Below are 18,801 nucleotides of genomic sequence, written 5' to 3'. Positions count from 1 at the left end.
CCACTACGAGGCACGAACGCGCTGAACTATTTTGAGGCCCAGGTTAGGGATGAAGGTTATATTATAAGAGTGTAAGAATAATATGCATATGACATTTGGAGACCATATGGGGTAAATCAGGCAGTGCATTACTTGACGAAAAGCCCTCGTCGCTGTACGCTAAGTGGGTCCCACACGTCAAAGTTTTATAAAGGACATATGAAGAGATATATGGGTAGTACATGGAAAGCTGAGTAAGTCCTAAGAAGTACCCTTAAGCTAAATATGGGCATAGGCTCTCCAAAAGGACGATTTAAGGAAACATTTTCGAATGATCTGACTTGGAGGGGCCAAAACGACATTATAAGTTTGGACTTTGTAAAAACACCAAGAATGAAAGTTGTATATAATTGAAAGATCTTTCAAACCATAGGTCGTGGGCCGTCACACGATTTTGGGATCAATAGTTATGACCTTTTTACTGAACGAACGCGCAGTCAGAAAAATTAGACCGGCGCGAACACGCCCAAAGGGGGCGTGATCGCGCTGAAGGATTTTTATGTCGGTCCAGGCAGAACCTGGACTGATATACAAAGGGGTTTATCCCCCATTTTTCAGCCGAGACACCCAAAAACATCCCAAATTCTCTGGAAAATTCCCCAACCTTCCCACACCCACTTTTTAGCCCAAACCATGTATAATTTCCAAATTCCGGTCCGGATAGCGTATAGTTATTGTTGCAGAATCATATAGCGGTGTGTTGTGGCCTAAACTTAGGGTGGAAAAGTGAAGATACAATAATATTAACGGGATAAAGGTATGGATTTCTTCCTATTTATGTTGATACTGGCTTATTTACAAAGATAGAATGGTTAAATGGTTGTATAGTGAGTTGATTAGTTATGGAAGTTGGAAAACAGCGTGTGGGATGTTTTATGGAATACTTTGATATGGGAAATGATATTATTGATGTTGGTATTGTTGTTGTTGTTGTTGGTTGATGAACTCAGAATTCGGGCTAGGCACATAAAAAGGGGAGATGCTGCCCGATTTTCGATAGAATATAAAATAGTTTAAATTGAAACTTGGGATAAGTGTGTGATAAGGAGACTAACAATAGTGTGAATCCTCTCGAATGTAGATTTACGAGCTCGGGCGGATAAACGTAGACAATAGGAGGTCGAGCAGGTATGTTAAGGCTCGTCCCTTTCTTTCAAAGGCATGATTCCTATGTTACGATTTCATAAATGCTTCCGTAACTTCTTGTTTTCAAAAGTTAGAAGTTTATGATCCCAAGGTATGATTCCTTTCCCGATAACCCGTAAATGTTTTTCCAAAATGTCCGTATTTTGTTTCAAAACAGAGGTTTATAATTTTGTAAGCCCCTATGACAACAAGGATGGACATGTTTTTATCATGATGACAATGATGCCAAAGATGAGAATATTTTTCTATGATGACTACAATGAGAACGATTTCATGTTTAAAGGTTCCAAGTTATGATTTCAATGACGATATAAGAATGTTGAGCTATTTCTTGATTTCTCAGTTTTATTCATGGATGATGACTATTTTTAAAGATTCCAAAGTATATGAATTGATGCCTTATGAGATTTATGATCTTATTCTATGTTCTCTCTTGATGCCATTCTTCATTGATAGTCTCACCTTATAATAATTGTTCCTTCATGGTGAGACGGAGCGATGATGATTATTCCATAATATAATCGGAGGTTACCGACCTTACGTCACTCCGATAAAAACATACATTTCCTTGGGCTCTCTTGCATGCTGCTTATATGATATATGTATATGTATATGGGGAATATGAGAAAAAAAGGAATGGCGCTATAGACGCATGACTACCTGATCAGTTGGCGTAATATAATATCATCCCGGACGCGGGATGCCCGGACCCGGGACATATGTGGTTAAATGGATCGGACTAGAGACCGATCGGCTACAGGTATATGAGTCCTTATTGGAATTTTCTATGTATGTACATTTCCTGTAGATTATTATTTAATAGCGGCGAGCGGAAACCCAAAGAGGTCGAACCGAGTATTTATAAGTAACGGTGACCAAGGTGTGTTTGCTACCTTTGGGAATCTGGAAATCTAGGACGGAAAGTAGTCATACATACAGATTAAAGGTGAATATTGAGAATTAAAAAGGCCTAAATAGTAATTGTGTAGTCAGAAGAGTAAGAGACCCTTTCTAATACGGAGGGAGATGTGTTAGGAGAACATTTTGGAATCTGTCAAGACCTCAACTTGCTCCAGATAATATCATGAAGGCCATGCGGTAAGGTGGATGCGACCATACCAGCATTAACGCGCCGGATTTTATCAAAGTTTCAAGGTTAAGCGTGCTGGAGTGAGAAAAATATCAGGATGGGTGACCCCCTGGGAAGTGTACTAAAAGTTCTGTGAACTCAGACATAAAAGACAAATGATTAGAAAATTAATCACATGGGACAAGAATTCTTGTAAAGACCGAGAGATTCGATCACCGAGGAAATAGAATGAAATGTAAGGAACGTGCATGGAGGACAACCTGGCCGTGACATCAGAAAGACGGATGAAGGCTCGATGAACGAGGATAGAGAGAGTGTACATTGTAAGAATTCCGTGCTAAGAGAAAGAAGTAGCAGGACACTCAGAAAACTTGGATGCACAGCTGCAACACAAACGCGTAGTTAAGAAGAATTATAAACAAGTGGATTAAACAGGCAAAAGGACTAGTAGTGGATGGAAGAGTATGGAAATATTGACAAAAGAATGATGATATAGACATAAATGGAAGAAGAACCCAGGGTAAGAAGTTTTAGAGATGTTATAAGCAAAGCCGGGAAGAAAGACAAGGAGTAAGGTATAATCGAAGACTTCATAAAGGAAGTGGTGAATCTCGATGTCCCCATTAACTTGTGGGTCCAGAAAATCGTTAGTTATCAAAGACAGAGGTGTGAAAAGACGGAAAAGTAGGCATCAGAATTGAATCTAACCCTTATAAGTATTCCAATTGAGTACAAGAGTTTAACCAGCAAAAAGACAGATAAGTCAGACTATACGATGACGAAACCCCGGCCCTAAGAAAATCGTGAAGGACGGCACATAATTATCGAAGACGACGATTACTCGAAGGCTATGGGCGTATAAGGACCTTCTTAATAAGGGGGGAAGAACATACTAGACTTGAAAGGAGCTGTGATGTTTCAAGCTCCAGAAAAGTAGATTTATTAGCTCGGGGCTAGAGTTCGAGGTGTATTGGCATATCGGGAAGGTAACAGAAAGACGTAGAAACAAATTGACAATAAGCGTACCATGAGGTAGACATAGGGAGAAAGTATGTAAGATAACTAAAGAGAGCACTTTACTCCAAGATGAACTACGATATTTTTAGACCATGATTTGAATCCCTCGTATGCGGCAAAAAAATTGCGTCGTACCTAAGTATGCAGCGACATGCCCTAAAGGTTAATGAAAAGAGCAAGAAAAGTCTCCAAGCTAAATTCACAAAGGGTGTTAGAGGGGATGACAAACCCAAAGGACACTTGGGATGATGAACCCAAAGGACACTTGGGATGACAATGACAATTGTAATAAAAGGAACAACGATTGGTAGTTTGGAAATTTTTGGAGGAAAGAAAGAACGTTGCTCCTACAAATGGAAATAAAAGAGTTCACCGGATATTAGAAAATAGTTCATGGACCACTAATTATACTGAACATGAGAGCATATGCTATGGAGTTATATGAACTATCAACGTGAAGCTATGAACGACTATAATTGCAAAAAGGCCATATCAGAAAGCCAATAGGGAATAACGACAGATGAAGTGATAGCCGGTACAAAGAAATCGAAGCTATATATATATATATATATATGTTGTAAGAGAGTCGTAATGGAGTGAGAATTGTCATAATCCTATGCTTCTGGGTTTGTATCGCGAGATTTAAAGGAACTCAAAAATGGAGGTTAAAGAAACAGTTGTGGTAGGAGCCCCAGGGATTTAGCTTTAACTTGGATTATAAGTTTTCCATAAGTACAATGGTACTGCGAAAGATAGAAAAGGGTGAAGTACCATTATGTATATACGTACTTTGGATCGATAGAAGTGGTCTTGGAAAGGAACTGGGAGGAATAGTTTAAGAAACACAACCATTATGCCCACTAGCGACAAGGCCATGTTGGATAAACACGTGGAATGCAAAGGTAAGAAAGATGGTGAAAAGAATGTAAGGACTAATAAAGTTGACCAATGAACTACAAGGAGTCTGTATAGTATATATCCAAGACCAACAGATATAAAAAAAGATAGCTGAAATGGCACCGAAGGAGTAAACGCAAAGAGGGTGCCGTAGAGAGAAAGGTAGCTGCCCACTAACAAGGGAACAAGGAGCGAAAAAAAATGAGAGCGAGATTCAAGTTAATTTCTGACCATGTACATGAAGACAAAGAATTGAAAGAAGCTGACTGAAGGCAATGAAAGAGTGAAGGGAAGATGAGAAGAGACTGAACCAAGTTATAGCCTAAGCAAACAGTAATCGGAACCTAAGGGAAGAATAACAGTTCTAAGGAATCAAAGATGGTGTGTAGGTTGGCAATTGTGCAACATTCGAGGACGAATGTTTCTAAGGGGGGAAGGATGTTACACCCTATAGTTTCGGTACGTTGAGATTCGTTAGGTATTAGATATTCAATTGCAGACATCGAGTTATTGTCGAGAAGATGCAAGATCATAGGTGCTCGTGTTACGATTATAAGAGTCCGAGTTCGCGTAACAGGTTATAGGAGGATTGGAAAACCAGTGAACTAAGGAGATTAAGCTCCCGAGGCTTTGAAGGAAAGTTGGGCAAGGTTTGGTACGGAAATTTTTGTCTAACTGGAAGAAAGAAAATGTTTAAGTATATTAAGAGTTTTGAAGTGAAGTTCGGAAAGTCTAGTTTCCAACACAACAAACCGCTTCTCAATAGGACATCGGGGTAAGGAGATATAGACGTTATAAGTCGGGCTGGCAGACCCGGAAAATGGTCTGTGCGAACGCGCAGAAGGCCAAGGGCCAACACAGCGCGAACGCGCCACTACGAGGCGCATACGCGCTGAACTATTTTGAGGCCTAGGTTAGGGATGAAGGTTATATTATAAGAGTGCAAGAATAATATGCACATGACATTTGGAGACCATATGGTGTAAATCGGGTAGTGCGTTGCTTGACAAAAAGCCCTCGTCGCTGTATGCTAAGTGGGTCCCACATGTCAGAGTTTTTTAAAGGACATCTGAGTAGTACATGGAAAGTTGAGCAAGTCCTAAGAAGGACCCATAAGCCAAATATGGGCATAAGCCCTCCAAAAGAACGATTTAAAGAAACATTTTCGGATGATCTGACTTGGAGGGGCCAAAACGCTATTATAGGTTTGCAATATGGAAAAACATAAAGAATAAAAGTTTTAGATAATTGAAATATATTTCCAACCATAGGTCGTGGGCCCTCACACGATATCGGGATCAAGGGTTATGACCTTTGTACTGAACGAAGGCGCAGGCAGAAAAACTAAGCCAGCACGAACGTCCTCAAAGGGGGCGCGAATGCGCTGAAGGAATTTTAAGTCTGTCCAGGCAGAACCTGCACCGCTATTTAAAGGGGCTTAACCCCCCCCCCCCCCCCCCCGCCCCATTTTCTTCATCAAACACCCCAAAACTTCACCAAAAATCTGGAGGCTTCCTCCCAACTCCCAACACAAACTTTTTAGCCCAAACCAGGTATAATTCCCAAATTTCGGTCAAGACGGCGTATAGTTGCAACTACAAAATTGTGTATTGAGGCGTTGTGGCTTAAGTTCAAGGTGGAGGAGTGAAGATATAGCATTATTATCAAGATAAAGGTATGAATATCTTGTTATTAACGTTAATCTTGGTTTATTTACGGAGAAGGAGTTGTTAAATTGTTGTAAATTAATTCTGTTGATGGAAAAATGGGACAAACACCATATGGGATGTTTATGAATATTTTGGGGTTGGAAATATTATGGTTAATACTGGTATTGTTGTGATTGTTGTTGGTTGTTGGTTGTTGAATTGAGAATTCGGGCTAGGCATATAAACAGGGGAGATGCTGCCTGATTTTCGGCAGAATATAGAATAGTTTGATTTGAAACTTGGAATAAGTTGCGATAAAGAGGCTAACGTTAGTGTAAATCCTCTTAAATGTAGACTTACGAGCACGGACGCATAAGCGTAACCAATAGGAGGTTGAACAGGTATGTTGAGGCTTGTCCCTTTCTTTCAAAGGCATGAATCCTATATTGTGATACCATAAACGCTTCCATAATATCCTTATTGTCAAACGTTAGGAGTCCTTGACTCAAAGACATGGTTCCTTTTTCCAATAATAGATACATGTTTTCCAAATGCCCGTATTCTCCAAACCAAGGGTCTACGGTTATGTAAGCTCTTATGATAACAACGATGAACATGTTTTCACAACGATAATGGTGATATCAAAGATGAAAACTTTTTTTATCATGTTTATGATGATGATGATTTTATGGTTACATTGATAATGATGATTTCATGTTCAAAGGTTCCATGCTTGTGCCTTCTATGTGAATATGAGAATGTTGAACCATTTCTTGACCCTCAATTTCATTCTTTGATAATGACTCTATTTTCTAAAGACTTCAAAGTATATAAATTGACACCCTATGAGATTTATGACCTTACTCTATGTTTTCCCTTATCGTTATTCTTCATTGATAATCTCACCTCTAAATTCTAGTTCCTTCAAGGTGAGACATGACGACCGTGATTATTCCATAATATAATCGGAGGTTACTGACCTTACGTCACTCCGATAGATACATGACGTTCTTTGGGCTCTCATGCATGCTGCTTATATGATATATGTATATGTATATGGGGAATATGGGAAAAAGGGAGTGGCGCTATAGACGCATGGCCACCTGATCAGTTGGCATAAAATGATATCATCCCGGACGCGGGACATATGTGGCTAAATGGATCGGAGCCGACGCCTCGGCAACATGATATGTTCTATTTTCCGTATATATGAACAAGAAATGTTTTTCAAAGAAAGCTAAGCATGCATGGCATCCGCCCTAAGAGGCACTCATATGTACAGGTCACTCTTTTATGTTATGGCATACTCTATATTTCCATTCTGTTATTATTTATACTTTACATCCCTTACTATGTTACTATTCATGCCTTACATACTCGGTACATTATTCGTACTGACGTCCCTTCTTGTGGATGTTGCGTTCATGCCCGCAGGATCAGGTAGCCAGTCAGATGATTCGCAGCAGTAGGACCTTCTCTCAGCAGCATTCAGTACGCTCCATTGGTCCGGAGCTACACCCCTGTGGTATGCCATTCCGTTACGTACATATATAGGTACGGCAGGGCCTTGTCCTGTCATTTCTACAGTTTGTACTCCATAGAGGTCTGTAGACAGTGATATGTAGTCGTGATATTATACAGCCTCGACGGTATGTATTTTGTTGTACCGTATATACAACAAAATTTGTCACGCGGCCAAAATTTGTCACGACCCAAACCGATGGGCCGTAACAAGTGCCCGACTACTATTGGCCAAGCGCTCCTATGCTTGCATTTATTTCTCACTGACTGTCCTGGGCCCATATACAATCTGTAACTGCGCTATACTGTCTCCCGAACAATCAACATAAAACACACCGTACCGGGAACTCACGGCCAACGCATACATATAAACATAAAACTGAGAATAACAGCGTAAGCCGATTTGGCCGCCACACATATATACTTTACAACAAAATACACGCCGACGAGGCTGCATAATAGCACGACTACATATCACTGTCTACAGACATCTATGGAGTACAAACTTTAGAAATGATATGACAAGGCCTTGTCGTACCTATATATGTACGTAACGGAATGGCATACCACAGGGGTGTAGCTCCAGACCAATGGAGCGTACTGACTGCTGCTGAGAGGAGGTCTTACTACTGTGAATCGGCTGACTGGCTACCTGATCCTGCGGGCATGAACGCAGCATCCACAAGAAGGGACGTCAGTACGAATAATGTACCGAGTATGTAAGGTATGAATAGTAACATAGTAAGGGATGTAAAGTATGAATAATAATATAATGGAAATATAGAGCATATCGTAAGATAAAAGAGTCACCTGTACATATGAGTGACTCTTAGGGCGAATGCCATGCATGCTTAGCTTTCTTTGAAAAACATTTCTTGTTCATACTTACAGAAAATAGAACATATCATGTTGTCGAGGCGTCGGCTCCGATCCATTTAGCCACACATGTCCCGCGTCCGGGATGATATCACATTACGCCAACTGATCAGGTGGCCATGCGTCTATAGCGCCACTACCTTTTTCCTATATTCCCCATATACATATACATATATCATATAAGCAGCATGCATGAGAGCCCAAAGAACGTCATGTATCTATCGGAGTGATGTAAGGTCGGTAACCTCCAATTATATTATGGAATAATCATGATCGTCATGTCTCACCTTGAAGGAACGATTATTATAAGGTGAGACTATCAATGAAAACAAAATCAAGAGAAAGCATAGAATAAAGTCATAGATCTCATATGGCGTCAATTCACATACTTTGGAATCTCTAACACTAGTCATCATCCATGAATAAGATTGAGAAATCAAGAAATAACTTAACGTTCTTATATTGTTATTGAAATCGTAACCTTGGGACCTTTAAACACAGAATCCTCATCATTATAATCATCATAGGAAAATATTCTCATTCTTTTGGCATCATTGTCATCACGATAAAAATATGTCCATCATTGTTGTCATAAGAGCTTACAAAATCACAAACCTCTTGTTTGGAAAAATACGGACATTCTGGAAAGCATTGACGGGTTATCGGGAAAAGAATCATGACTTGGGATCATAAACATCTAACCTTGAAAGCAAGGAGGCTATGAAAACATTTATGGAATTATAATCATAGTAATCATGCCTTTGAAAGAAAGGGGCGAGCCTTAACATACCTGTTCAACCTCTTATTGCCTACGCTTATGCGTCCGAGCTCATAAGTCTACATTTAAGAGGATTTACACTCTTATAATATAACCTTTCTCCTTAATCCTCGCATAACTTTGCTCTTCCTCAGGCCCATACTAAGCTGTCTACGACTTTGGTAGCGCGAAATTTTCCGGGGTGTAACATCCTTCCCCCCTTAGGAACATTCGTCCTCGAATGTTGCAGTATTGCCGACCCTCAACACCAACCTGGAGGTGAACTTTTTGTTAGAATGGTTATTCTTCCTTTAGGGTCGGGTTACCATGTGCTTAAACTATAACTTGGGTCAGTCTCTTCTCATTCTTCCTTAACCCTTTTATTGCTTTCAGTCAACTTCTTTCACTTATTTGCCCTCATGTACATGATCGGAATTTAACTAGTACCTCGCTCTCGCTCTGTCTCCATTATTGTAGCCTTGACTTGCCGTGCCGTAACTATTGATCGTCCTATAAGTATTCTCTTTTTCTCGCTTCTTGTTTCCTTGTTAGTGGACAATTACCTTTCTCATATATGGCATCCTCTTTGCGTTTACTCCTTCGGTATCATCTCGGGCTATCCTTTTATACTCGTTGATTTTTAAGTATGCATTGTACCGACTTATGGTACCTCGTTAGTCAGGCTCCCTATTCCCTTACATTCCTGTCACTGTCTCTCTTACCCTTACATTCCAATTGCTTATTCAACATTACTTTGTCGCTAATGTACATAATGGCTATATCCCTTAAGTTATTCTCCCCAGTCCCTTTCCAAGACCAGTTATATCAATATCAAAGATACGTATATACATAATGTTTCTTCGCCATTTATTATCCTTCACAATATAGCTACACTTATGGCAAAAAAGCATAATCCGAGTTCAACTAAATATTTAGCTCGCCACATTTTTGAGCTCCTGCCACAACTGTTTCTTTAACCTCCTTCCCTCAAATCTCACAATACAACCCAGAAGCATAGGGCTACGGCAATTCTTACTCCATTATGACCCTCTTAAAACATATATATATCTAGCTTCGATTTCCTTGTACCGACGGTCACTTCACTGGTCGTTATTCCTTATTGGCTTTCTGATATGGCCTTTTTGCAATTATAGTCAGGCATAGCTTTACGTTGATAGTTCATATAACTCCATAGCATATACTCTCATGTTACGTATAATTAGTAATCCATGAAATGTTTTCTAATATCCGGTGAAATCTTTTATTTCCATTCATAATAGCATCGTTCTTCCTCTCTTTGAAAATTACCAAACTACTAATCGTGGTTGCTTTTGTTACAATAGTCGTCCCTTCCAGTGCTAAAATGCTTTTTTTTTGTCATCCTCGGATTCGTCATCCTCTCTGTCATCCTTGTGAATTTGACATGGAAACCTTTCTTGCTCTCTTTATTACCCTTTTAGGACATGTCGCCGCATACTTAGGTACGGCGTAATTGTTTCCCGGAACGGGGGTTTCAAACCATGGTCTAGAAATGTCGTTGCTAATGTCGGCGTGAAGAATTCTCTTAAGGTGTCTTCCATACTTTCTTCCTATGTCTGTCTCACGGTACATTTATTGTCAACTTGTTTCTGCTTCTTTCCGATACCTTCCTGACATGCCAATACGCCTCCAGCTAATAAATTTCTTCTTTTGGAGCTTGAGAGCATCCCAGTTCTTTTCAAGTCTAATATGCTCTTCCCCCCTTAAGGAGGTCCTTATATGCCAATAACCTTCGAGTATCCAGCGTCTTCACTACTTATCTGCCATCCTTCACGATCTTCCCAAGGCCACGTTTTCGCCATCGTATGGTCTGACTTATCTATCTTTTTGCTAGTTACACTCTCATATTCAATTGGAATACTTTTAAGGGTTAGGTCCAGTTCCGATGCCTTTTTTTCCGTCTTTTCACACCTCTGTCTTTTATGACTAACAGTTCCTGGACCCGCAAGTTAATGGGGACATTGAGATTCACCACGTCATTTATGAAGTCTTCGATTATACCTTATTCCTCGTCTCTCTTCCCGACTTTTCTTATAACATATCTAAAACTTCTTACCCTGAGTTCTTCTTCCATTTATGTCTACACCATCATTCTTTTGTAAATATTTCCACACCCTTCCATCCATTACTAGTCCTTTCGCCCATTTATCTCACTTGTTTATAATTCTTCTTAACTACACGTTTGTGTTGCAGCTATGCATCCAAGTTTTCCGAGTGTCCTGCTACTTCTCGCTCTTAGCACGAAATTTTTTACAATGTACACTCTCTCCATCCTCGTTCATCGAGCCTTTGTCTGTCTTTCTGATGCCACGGCTAGGTTGTCTTCCATGCACGTTCTTTACATTTCATTCTATTTTCTCGGTGATCGAATCTCTCGGTTTTTACAAGAATTCTTGTCCCATGTCATTACTTTTCTAGTCATATGTGTCACCCTATCATCCTCGTTCTTATCTCGATGATTGATCGGTTTCCTACCGCCAACTCGTTAATGTATCTTGTGTACCCTCGTGGTTGAAGGTTTCCAGTTACTTTATTCCGAGATGCTCTCTTCTTTCTTCAATCAGCCCATTAGAATACCTTTGCTACTTTCACCCTTAACCTTTCTTGAGTTCTTTCCTCCTCGAGCGCCCTTCTCCTCTTGTTATTTACAGTATCGGCTTCGAAGTTCGTGACATATTCCTTTAAACGTGCAAATCCGTCTTATTTTTAAGTCATCTTTTAGAAAAGCTTCCTCATGTCCGAGGCAACCGTGTCAATTTGACCACACATTTATCCCTTTATATATCTACCTTTCGAGAGTTGCAAATCTTTTAACATCGTTGCAAGGCTTAATCATCCTTTCTCTTACTTCACATTCCTCGTCGTGGTCATTATCCTTTTAGCCCCACTTATCAAAATTTGTTCTCTAGCCCCACACATTCCTCTTTCATTCCATACTACCACACTTCACCTTATAGTCCACCGGACCAGACTAGAGACCGATCGGCTACAGGTATATGAGCCTTTATTGGAATTTTCTATGTATGTGGAATTGCTGTAGACTAGCACTTAACAGCGGCGAGCGGAAATCCAAAGGGGCCGATAACCAAGTGTTTATAAGTAACGGCGACCAAGGTGTTTTCACCACCATTGGGAATCTGGAAACCTTGGATGGAAAGTAGTCATACGCATAGGTGAAAGGTGAATATTGAGGATTGAAAAGGCCAAAATGGAAATTGTGTAGTCGGAAGACTAAGAGACCCTCTCTAATTCGTAGGGAGATGCATTACGAGAATGGTTTGGAATTCGTTAAGACTTCAACTTGCCCTAGATAATATCATGAAGGCCATGCGGTGGGGTGGATGCGACCATACCAGCATTAACGCACCGGATTTTATCAAAGTTTCAAGGTTAAGTGTGCTGGAGTGAAAGAAATATCAGGATGGGTGACCCCCTGGAAAGTGTACTAAAAATCTTACAAAGTCAGACATAGGAGGCAGATGGGCACCTCTTATCTCGCATTCTATTCTTACTACTGAGTGGGCCATATGGACGATACAGTCACATTTTACTCAATACAGTCATCAATAGCATACTCGTAAACAAATGTCAATAAGCTTTAACAACATATTATACAACAACGAGGACGAACAAGATTGTGAAACGTCTGACTGTACACGTCTGTCTTCGAGCCTCTAGATAAGATACATATATTCACAAGGAGGGGCCGGGTTCTACAGTGCCCAAATATGTACACAAAAGTAGTACCGATAAACTGAAGCTCCTCAACAACTGGAACGCCCTCAATGTGCCGCTGGTGGAGCTCCTAGGGATCAGACGCGTCTACCTGTTTACCTACGGGCATGAACGCATCGTCCACGAGAAGGGACGTCAGTACGAGCAATGTACTGAGTATGTAAGGCATGGGTAATAACATATTATGGAATACAAAGCATGAATAATAACAAAATGGAAATATGGAGTATATCGTAAGATAAAAGAGTGACCTGTACATATGAGTGCCTCTTAGGGCGGATGCCATGCACGCTTAGCTTTCTTTGAAAAACATTTCTTGTTTATGTATACATAAAATAGAGCATATCATGTTGTCGAGGCGTCGGCTCCGATCCATTTAGCCACATATGTCCCGCGTCCGGGCATCCCGCGTCCGGGATGATATCATATTACGCCAACTGCTCAGGTGGCCATGCGTCTAGACCGCCACTCCCTTGTTCCCATATTCGCCATATACATATACATATATCATATAAGCAGCATGCATGAGAGCCCAAAGAAGGTCATGTATCTATCGGAGTGACTTAAGGTCGATAATCTCCGAGTATATTATGGAATAATCATGATCGTCATGTCTCACCTTGAAGGAACAATTATTATAAGGTGAGACTATCAATGAAAAACAACATCAAGAAAAAACATAGAATAAGGTCATAAATCTCATAAGGTGTCAATTCATATACTTTGGAATCTCTAAAAATAGTCATCATCCATGAATAAGATTGAGAAATCAAGAAATAGCTCAACATTCTTATATCGTCATTGAAATCGTAACCTTGGAACCTTTAAACACAGAATCCTTATCATTATAATCATCATAGGAAAATATTCTCATTTTTTTTGGCCTCATTGTCATCATGATAAAAATATGTCCATCATTGTTGTCATAAGAGCTTACAAAATCATAACCCTCTAGTTTGGAAAAATACAGAAATTTTGCAAAACATTTACGGGTTATCAGGAAAGGAATCATGACTTGGGGTCATAAACATCTAACCTTGAAAGAAAGGAGGCTATGAAAACATTTATGGATTATAATCATAGGAATCATGCCTTTGAAAGAAAGGGGCGAGCCTTAACATACCTGCTCGACCTCCTATTGGCTATGTTTATCCGCCCGAGCTCATAAATCTACATTCAAGAGGATTCACACTAATGTTAGTCTCCTTATCTCACACTTATCCCAAGTTTCAATTTAAACTATTTTATATTCTATGGAAAATCAGGCGGCATCTCCCCTGTTTATGTGCTTAGCCCGAATTCTTACTTCATCAACCAACAACAACAATAACAATACCAACATCAATAATATCATTTCCCATATCAAAGTATTCCATAAAACAGCCCACACGCAGTTTTCCAACTTCCATAACCAATCAACTAACTATACAACCATTTAACCGTTTTTGTAAATAAGCCAGTATCAACATAAATAGGAAGAGATCCTGTCACGACCCAACCCCGTAGGCCACGACTAGTGTCCGTGCTGGACACCTGAACGTACCCAATAACCCAAACCAGCATATAAGCAGAATATTTAAATGTAAAAGTCAATTGGCGTTATTAATTATCACAGATTAACGGATAAAGCACAAGGAAGCCGATCAGGCTGTCACAGATCATACCAACCCAAATCATATGCAGAACCCACATGTATGTCTACAGACCTCTACAGAACACATCAGAATCATAAGACGGGACAGGGCCCCGTCATACCCCTGAACAACATACAAATGTACCATAGCAAGGACTGTACCAAACATAGGCTCCGAACAATAGAGCACTCCAAGATGGCAGAATATAGTCCTAAACATGCAGATCAGCAAATCTGTAGTCTGTACCTGCGCGGCATGAAAACGCAGCCCCCAAAGAAAGGGGGTCAGTACGAAATATGTACTGAGTATGTAAAGCATGGAACGTAGTAAACAAAGTCATAATCGAAGCAGAAGATACAGAAAATGAACGGAATATCTAGATTAGCAAAGATGCTGATCATAAAGCATAAATAGTATTTGCAGAAAACGTATGTCATACCTGGTCCCACTACGGGACAAAATCATAACCGAAACAGAACGTACAGAAAAGTGAGTGTGATATCCAGAGTATCGAATGCATATTTTCAAAACATGAAGAGTGTGTACAGAAACATATGCCATATCATCTCCGGCCCCTGCCAAGGGACTCGGCAGACAGAATGTGGCCACCCCCCCGACGCTGGTGCCACAACACATAAGGATCAGAAAAGGGGAATAACCCCGTAACATAGCATAACATATCAAATGGCCATATCAGATAATATCATATCATGTCAGAATAGTGTACATGGCACAACATACTCCACCAACCATGTACATATATACCTTCCCCCTCACATCGAGGCACGGCGAACAATGCAGTGGAACAAGCTTGAGAACATATCCTGGCCCGGGCTCAGTGTGGGAAACATTGAGGCATCCACGAATGGAGTAGTGAGAAACTAAATGCAATAAAATACCATGTATACTTCCAGAGACTCAATGAGGCATATCGAGTGACAAGTCAAAACAATGAAATCGGACGGAATCATAGTAAGTTAAACTTCGGATGTCATAATGGGTTACGGAAGCATAATCTTTCTGAGATCGTTTCCAAGATCCAAAACAGTTTATAAGACTTAACGGAGTATTTAAAACAATTCTTTAGATAATATTTAGAGGAGTAGTTAAGACATTTCATTTAAAGCAGCTCGAAGACAAGTCATAAATACAAAAGGGGTAAAATCGGAAATAGTGGGCCCACCTCGGGACAAACGAAGCGGTGGGCTCAAATTACGTATTTTAAGCTTGTGGGGTCACCTATAGAGGTACTAGGGACATTTCATAACTTTCTAAACAATTTGTGAAAGTTTGCCTAATTCTTCTAACAAAGCATACCTAAAAGGTTCAATTCTATTGAATGAAAAAGTGACAATTTAGAACGCGGATTCCGATGGACAGAATATATTCCGGGGCTCAAATCCGATCGTAGTACACCTAGGACATGCCAAAAGAAGAATCGGGATAACTTTACATACCTTATATGCTCTTTACGCCTTTCCAAATTCAATTCCCGTTTCGCCCAAAATCTGCAATTGGTCACATTTACCAATTCTCAATTTCCAATCTTTAAGTATTCAATCTTTATTCATAATTGCCTACAGAAATTTGGGCAGCATCTCCCCTATACATATACCATCCCCGAGAATTTAACTCGGCCAAAACAATCAACAACAACCCAACAACAACACCAACAACGACAACAATCAATATAGGACACAATATAACACAACTAGTCTTCTTTCCGACATAATGCAAGAACTTTCATTCCGACTTCCCATTTCCAAACCAATCTCAATGTTTTCATATTCATTATTAATCTAGATTATCACAATATAATTTGGAAGCATTTCATATCATTTCCACAAAATATTCACAAGATATACAAAATATACAAACTTTCCACGAAAGTCATAACTCATCCAAAACTTCTAATATTCAACCTACATATCCATAACATATTTCCATCTTCCAATTTCATCAACCATAATCATAATTCACATCTTAACAACTTCATTTCCATAATATCACAAAATCATTCTAAAGTGACATAATCTTCTACATTCCAACTTCAACCAAAATTCATTCAACTTTCATTCCCAATATAATTTTCACCATAACCACAACTAGAATACAACATAAAATTCAACTCATATATGTATACAACATACATACACTCACGGCTACATATATATATATATATATACACTTTGTAAACTTCCATATTTCCATAGTTTCTACTCATTTCCATATACTACAACACAAACAAACCTTCATAACATAACAAAAAGGTATGAATTCCTACCTTTTTCTCCAATCTTCTTCACTTGTCCAAAGTGTGAGATTGATGAAACTAATGCTCAATCTTCCAAAACAACTACACCAAGTTGTAGAGGGACCTTGAATTAGTAGGAATTCAACAAGAAAATAATTTTAGAGTCAAGATTTTTTTGAGGGTGATTTTTCTATGGCCAACCCGAAATGGCTCTTATGTTTGCTCTTGGTTTTTCTTCTTTCTCTTCTTTCTTTGTTTCTTGAAACTTCTATTAGATAGTGACCATTTATAATTAATTAGCACATGGAAATATAAATTAAAACCATGGGTTGGGCCTCACTTGGCCGGCCACCCCTTAAACATTGAGCCTAAATTTTCATTTTATTTTTTTGGGTCAACTCGGTTGATCCCGAGTCGGGCCTAGCCCACTGACCTTTTGACCGTAAAACGTTGATATCTCCTTGTACCGACATCACCTAGGAACCCACGACCTATGGATAGAAAGCTAATTCAATTATCTACAACTTCTATTTCATGGTATCTTTCCAAATTCCAAACTTATAATACCGTTTTTGCCCCTCAAAGTCAGGTCACCCGAAAACGTTTTCTTACAAATATTCGTTTGGAGGGCTTCCACTTTGATTTGGCCCAAGGGTACTTCATGAGTTGTGTTTAACTTTACATATGTGATTCATATGACTTTTCAGATGTTCCAAAAAAATATCTTGGTGTGTGGGCCCCACCCCAGCAAATAATCCGACGTTCAAAAATACGGGATATAACAGATCCATACCATTCTCCTGTTAATATTATTGTGTCTTCAATTTTCCACCATAATTTTAGGCCAGAACATACCCCTATATGATTCTGCAACAATAACTATACGCTATTCAGACCAGAATTTGGAAATTATACTTGGTTTGGGCTAAAAAGTGGGTGTGGGAAGGTTAGGGAATTTTACAGAGAATTTGGGATGTTTTTGGGTGTCTTTGGTGTAAAAATGGGGGATAACCCCCTTTTTATAACGGTCCAGGTTCTGCCTGGACCGACATAAAAATCCTCCAGCGCGATCGCACCCCCTGTGGGCCCCACTTAGCTTACAGTAACGAGGGCTTCCATTAAGCAACGTACGAACTGCTTTACACCATATGGTCTCCAAATGTCATATGAATACTATTATTATTACACTCTTATAATATAACCTTCATCCGGAACCCGGTCCTCAAAGTTACTCAGCGCGTTCGCGGCTCGTAGTGGCGCATTCACGTTGTGTTGGCCCTTGGCCTTCTGGGCGTTCGCGCCAATCCCTGGTGCGTTCACGCAGACCATTTTCTAGGTCTGCCAGCCCAATTTGTAATGTCCATATCTCTTTATCCCGATGTCCTATTAAGGAACGGCTTGTTGCATTGGAAACTAGACTTCCCGAACTTCACTTTATTCTTTTGTTCCACTTCAAAAATCTTACTATACTAAAAGATATTCTTTCTCCCGGTTAGACCAAAACTTCCGTACCAAACTTTGCCGAACTTTCCTTCAAAGCCTCAGAAGCTTAATCTCCTTAGTTCATTTGTTTTCTAGTCCTTCTATAACCTGTTACGCGAACTCGGACTCTTATAATTGTTAAACTAGCACCTATGATCTTGCATCTTCTCGACAATAACTCCGGTGTATGTAGTTAAATAGCAAACACCTAACGAATCTCAACGTACAGAAACTATGAGGTGTAATAATTCCTCCCCCCTTAGGGACATTCGTCCCCGAATGTTTGACTCTTAGGGACCTAAAAATTTACCAGAGTTTCCCTTATAACTGTACCACTATTGTCTTTTCATAAAAACCCAAAATTTGGTGAAAGAATTGTTTTGGAGAAATATTACATACCTGAGGGTACTGAGGGCTCTGTTTGCATATCTTTTGGAGGCTGAAATAGATGCGGGTACCTAGACTTCATTTCTTCCTCAGCTTTCCAAGTCATTTCTTCTTTGTTATTATTCCTCCACAGGACTTTGACTGAAGTTACGTCCTTGGTCCTAAGCCTTCGGACTTGCCTATACAGAATAGCAACCGGTACTTCCTCATAGGACAATTTCTCCGTGACTTGTACATCGTCCACATGCACAATCCTGGAGGGATCTCCAACACACTTG

The sequence above is a fragment of the Lycium barbarum genome, chromosome 7, assembly GCF_019175385.1.
Source record: "Lycium barbarum isolate Lr01 chromosome 7, ASM1917538v2, whole genome shotgun sequence".
Lineage (NCBI taxonomy): Eukaryota > Viridiplantae > Streptophyta > Magnoliopsida > Solanales > Solanaceae > Lycium > Lycium barbarum.
Note: the sequence above shows the minus strand (reverse complement) of the source record.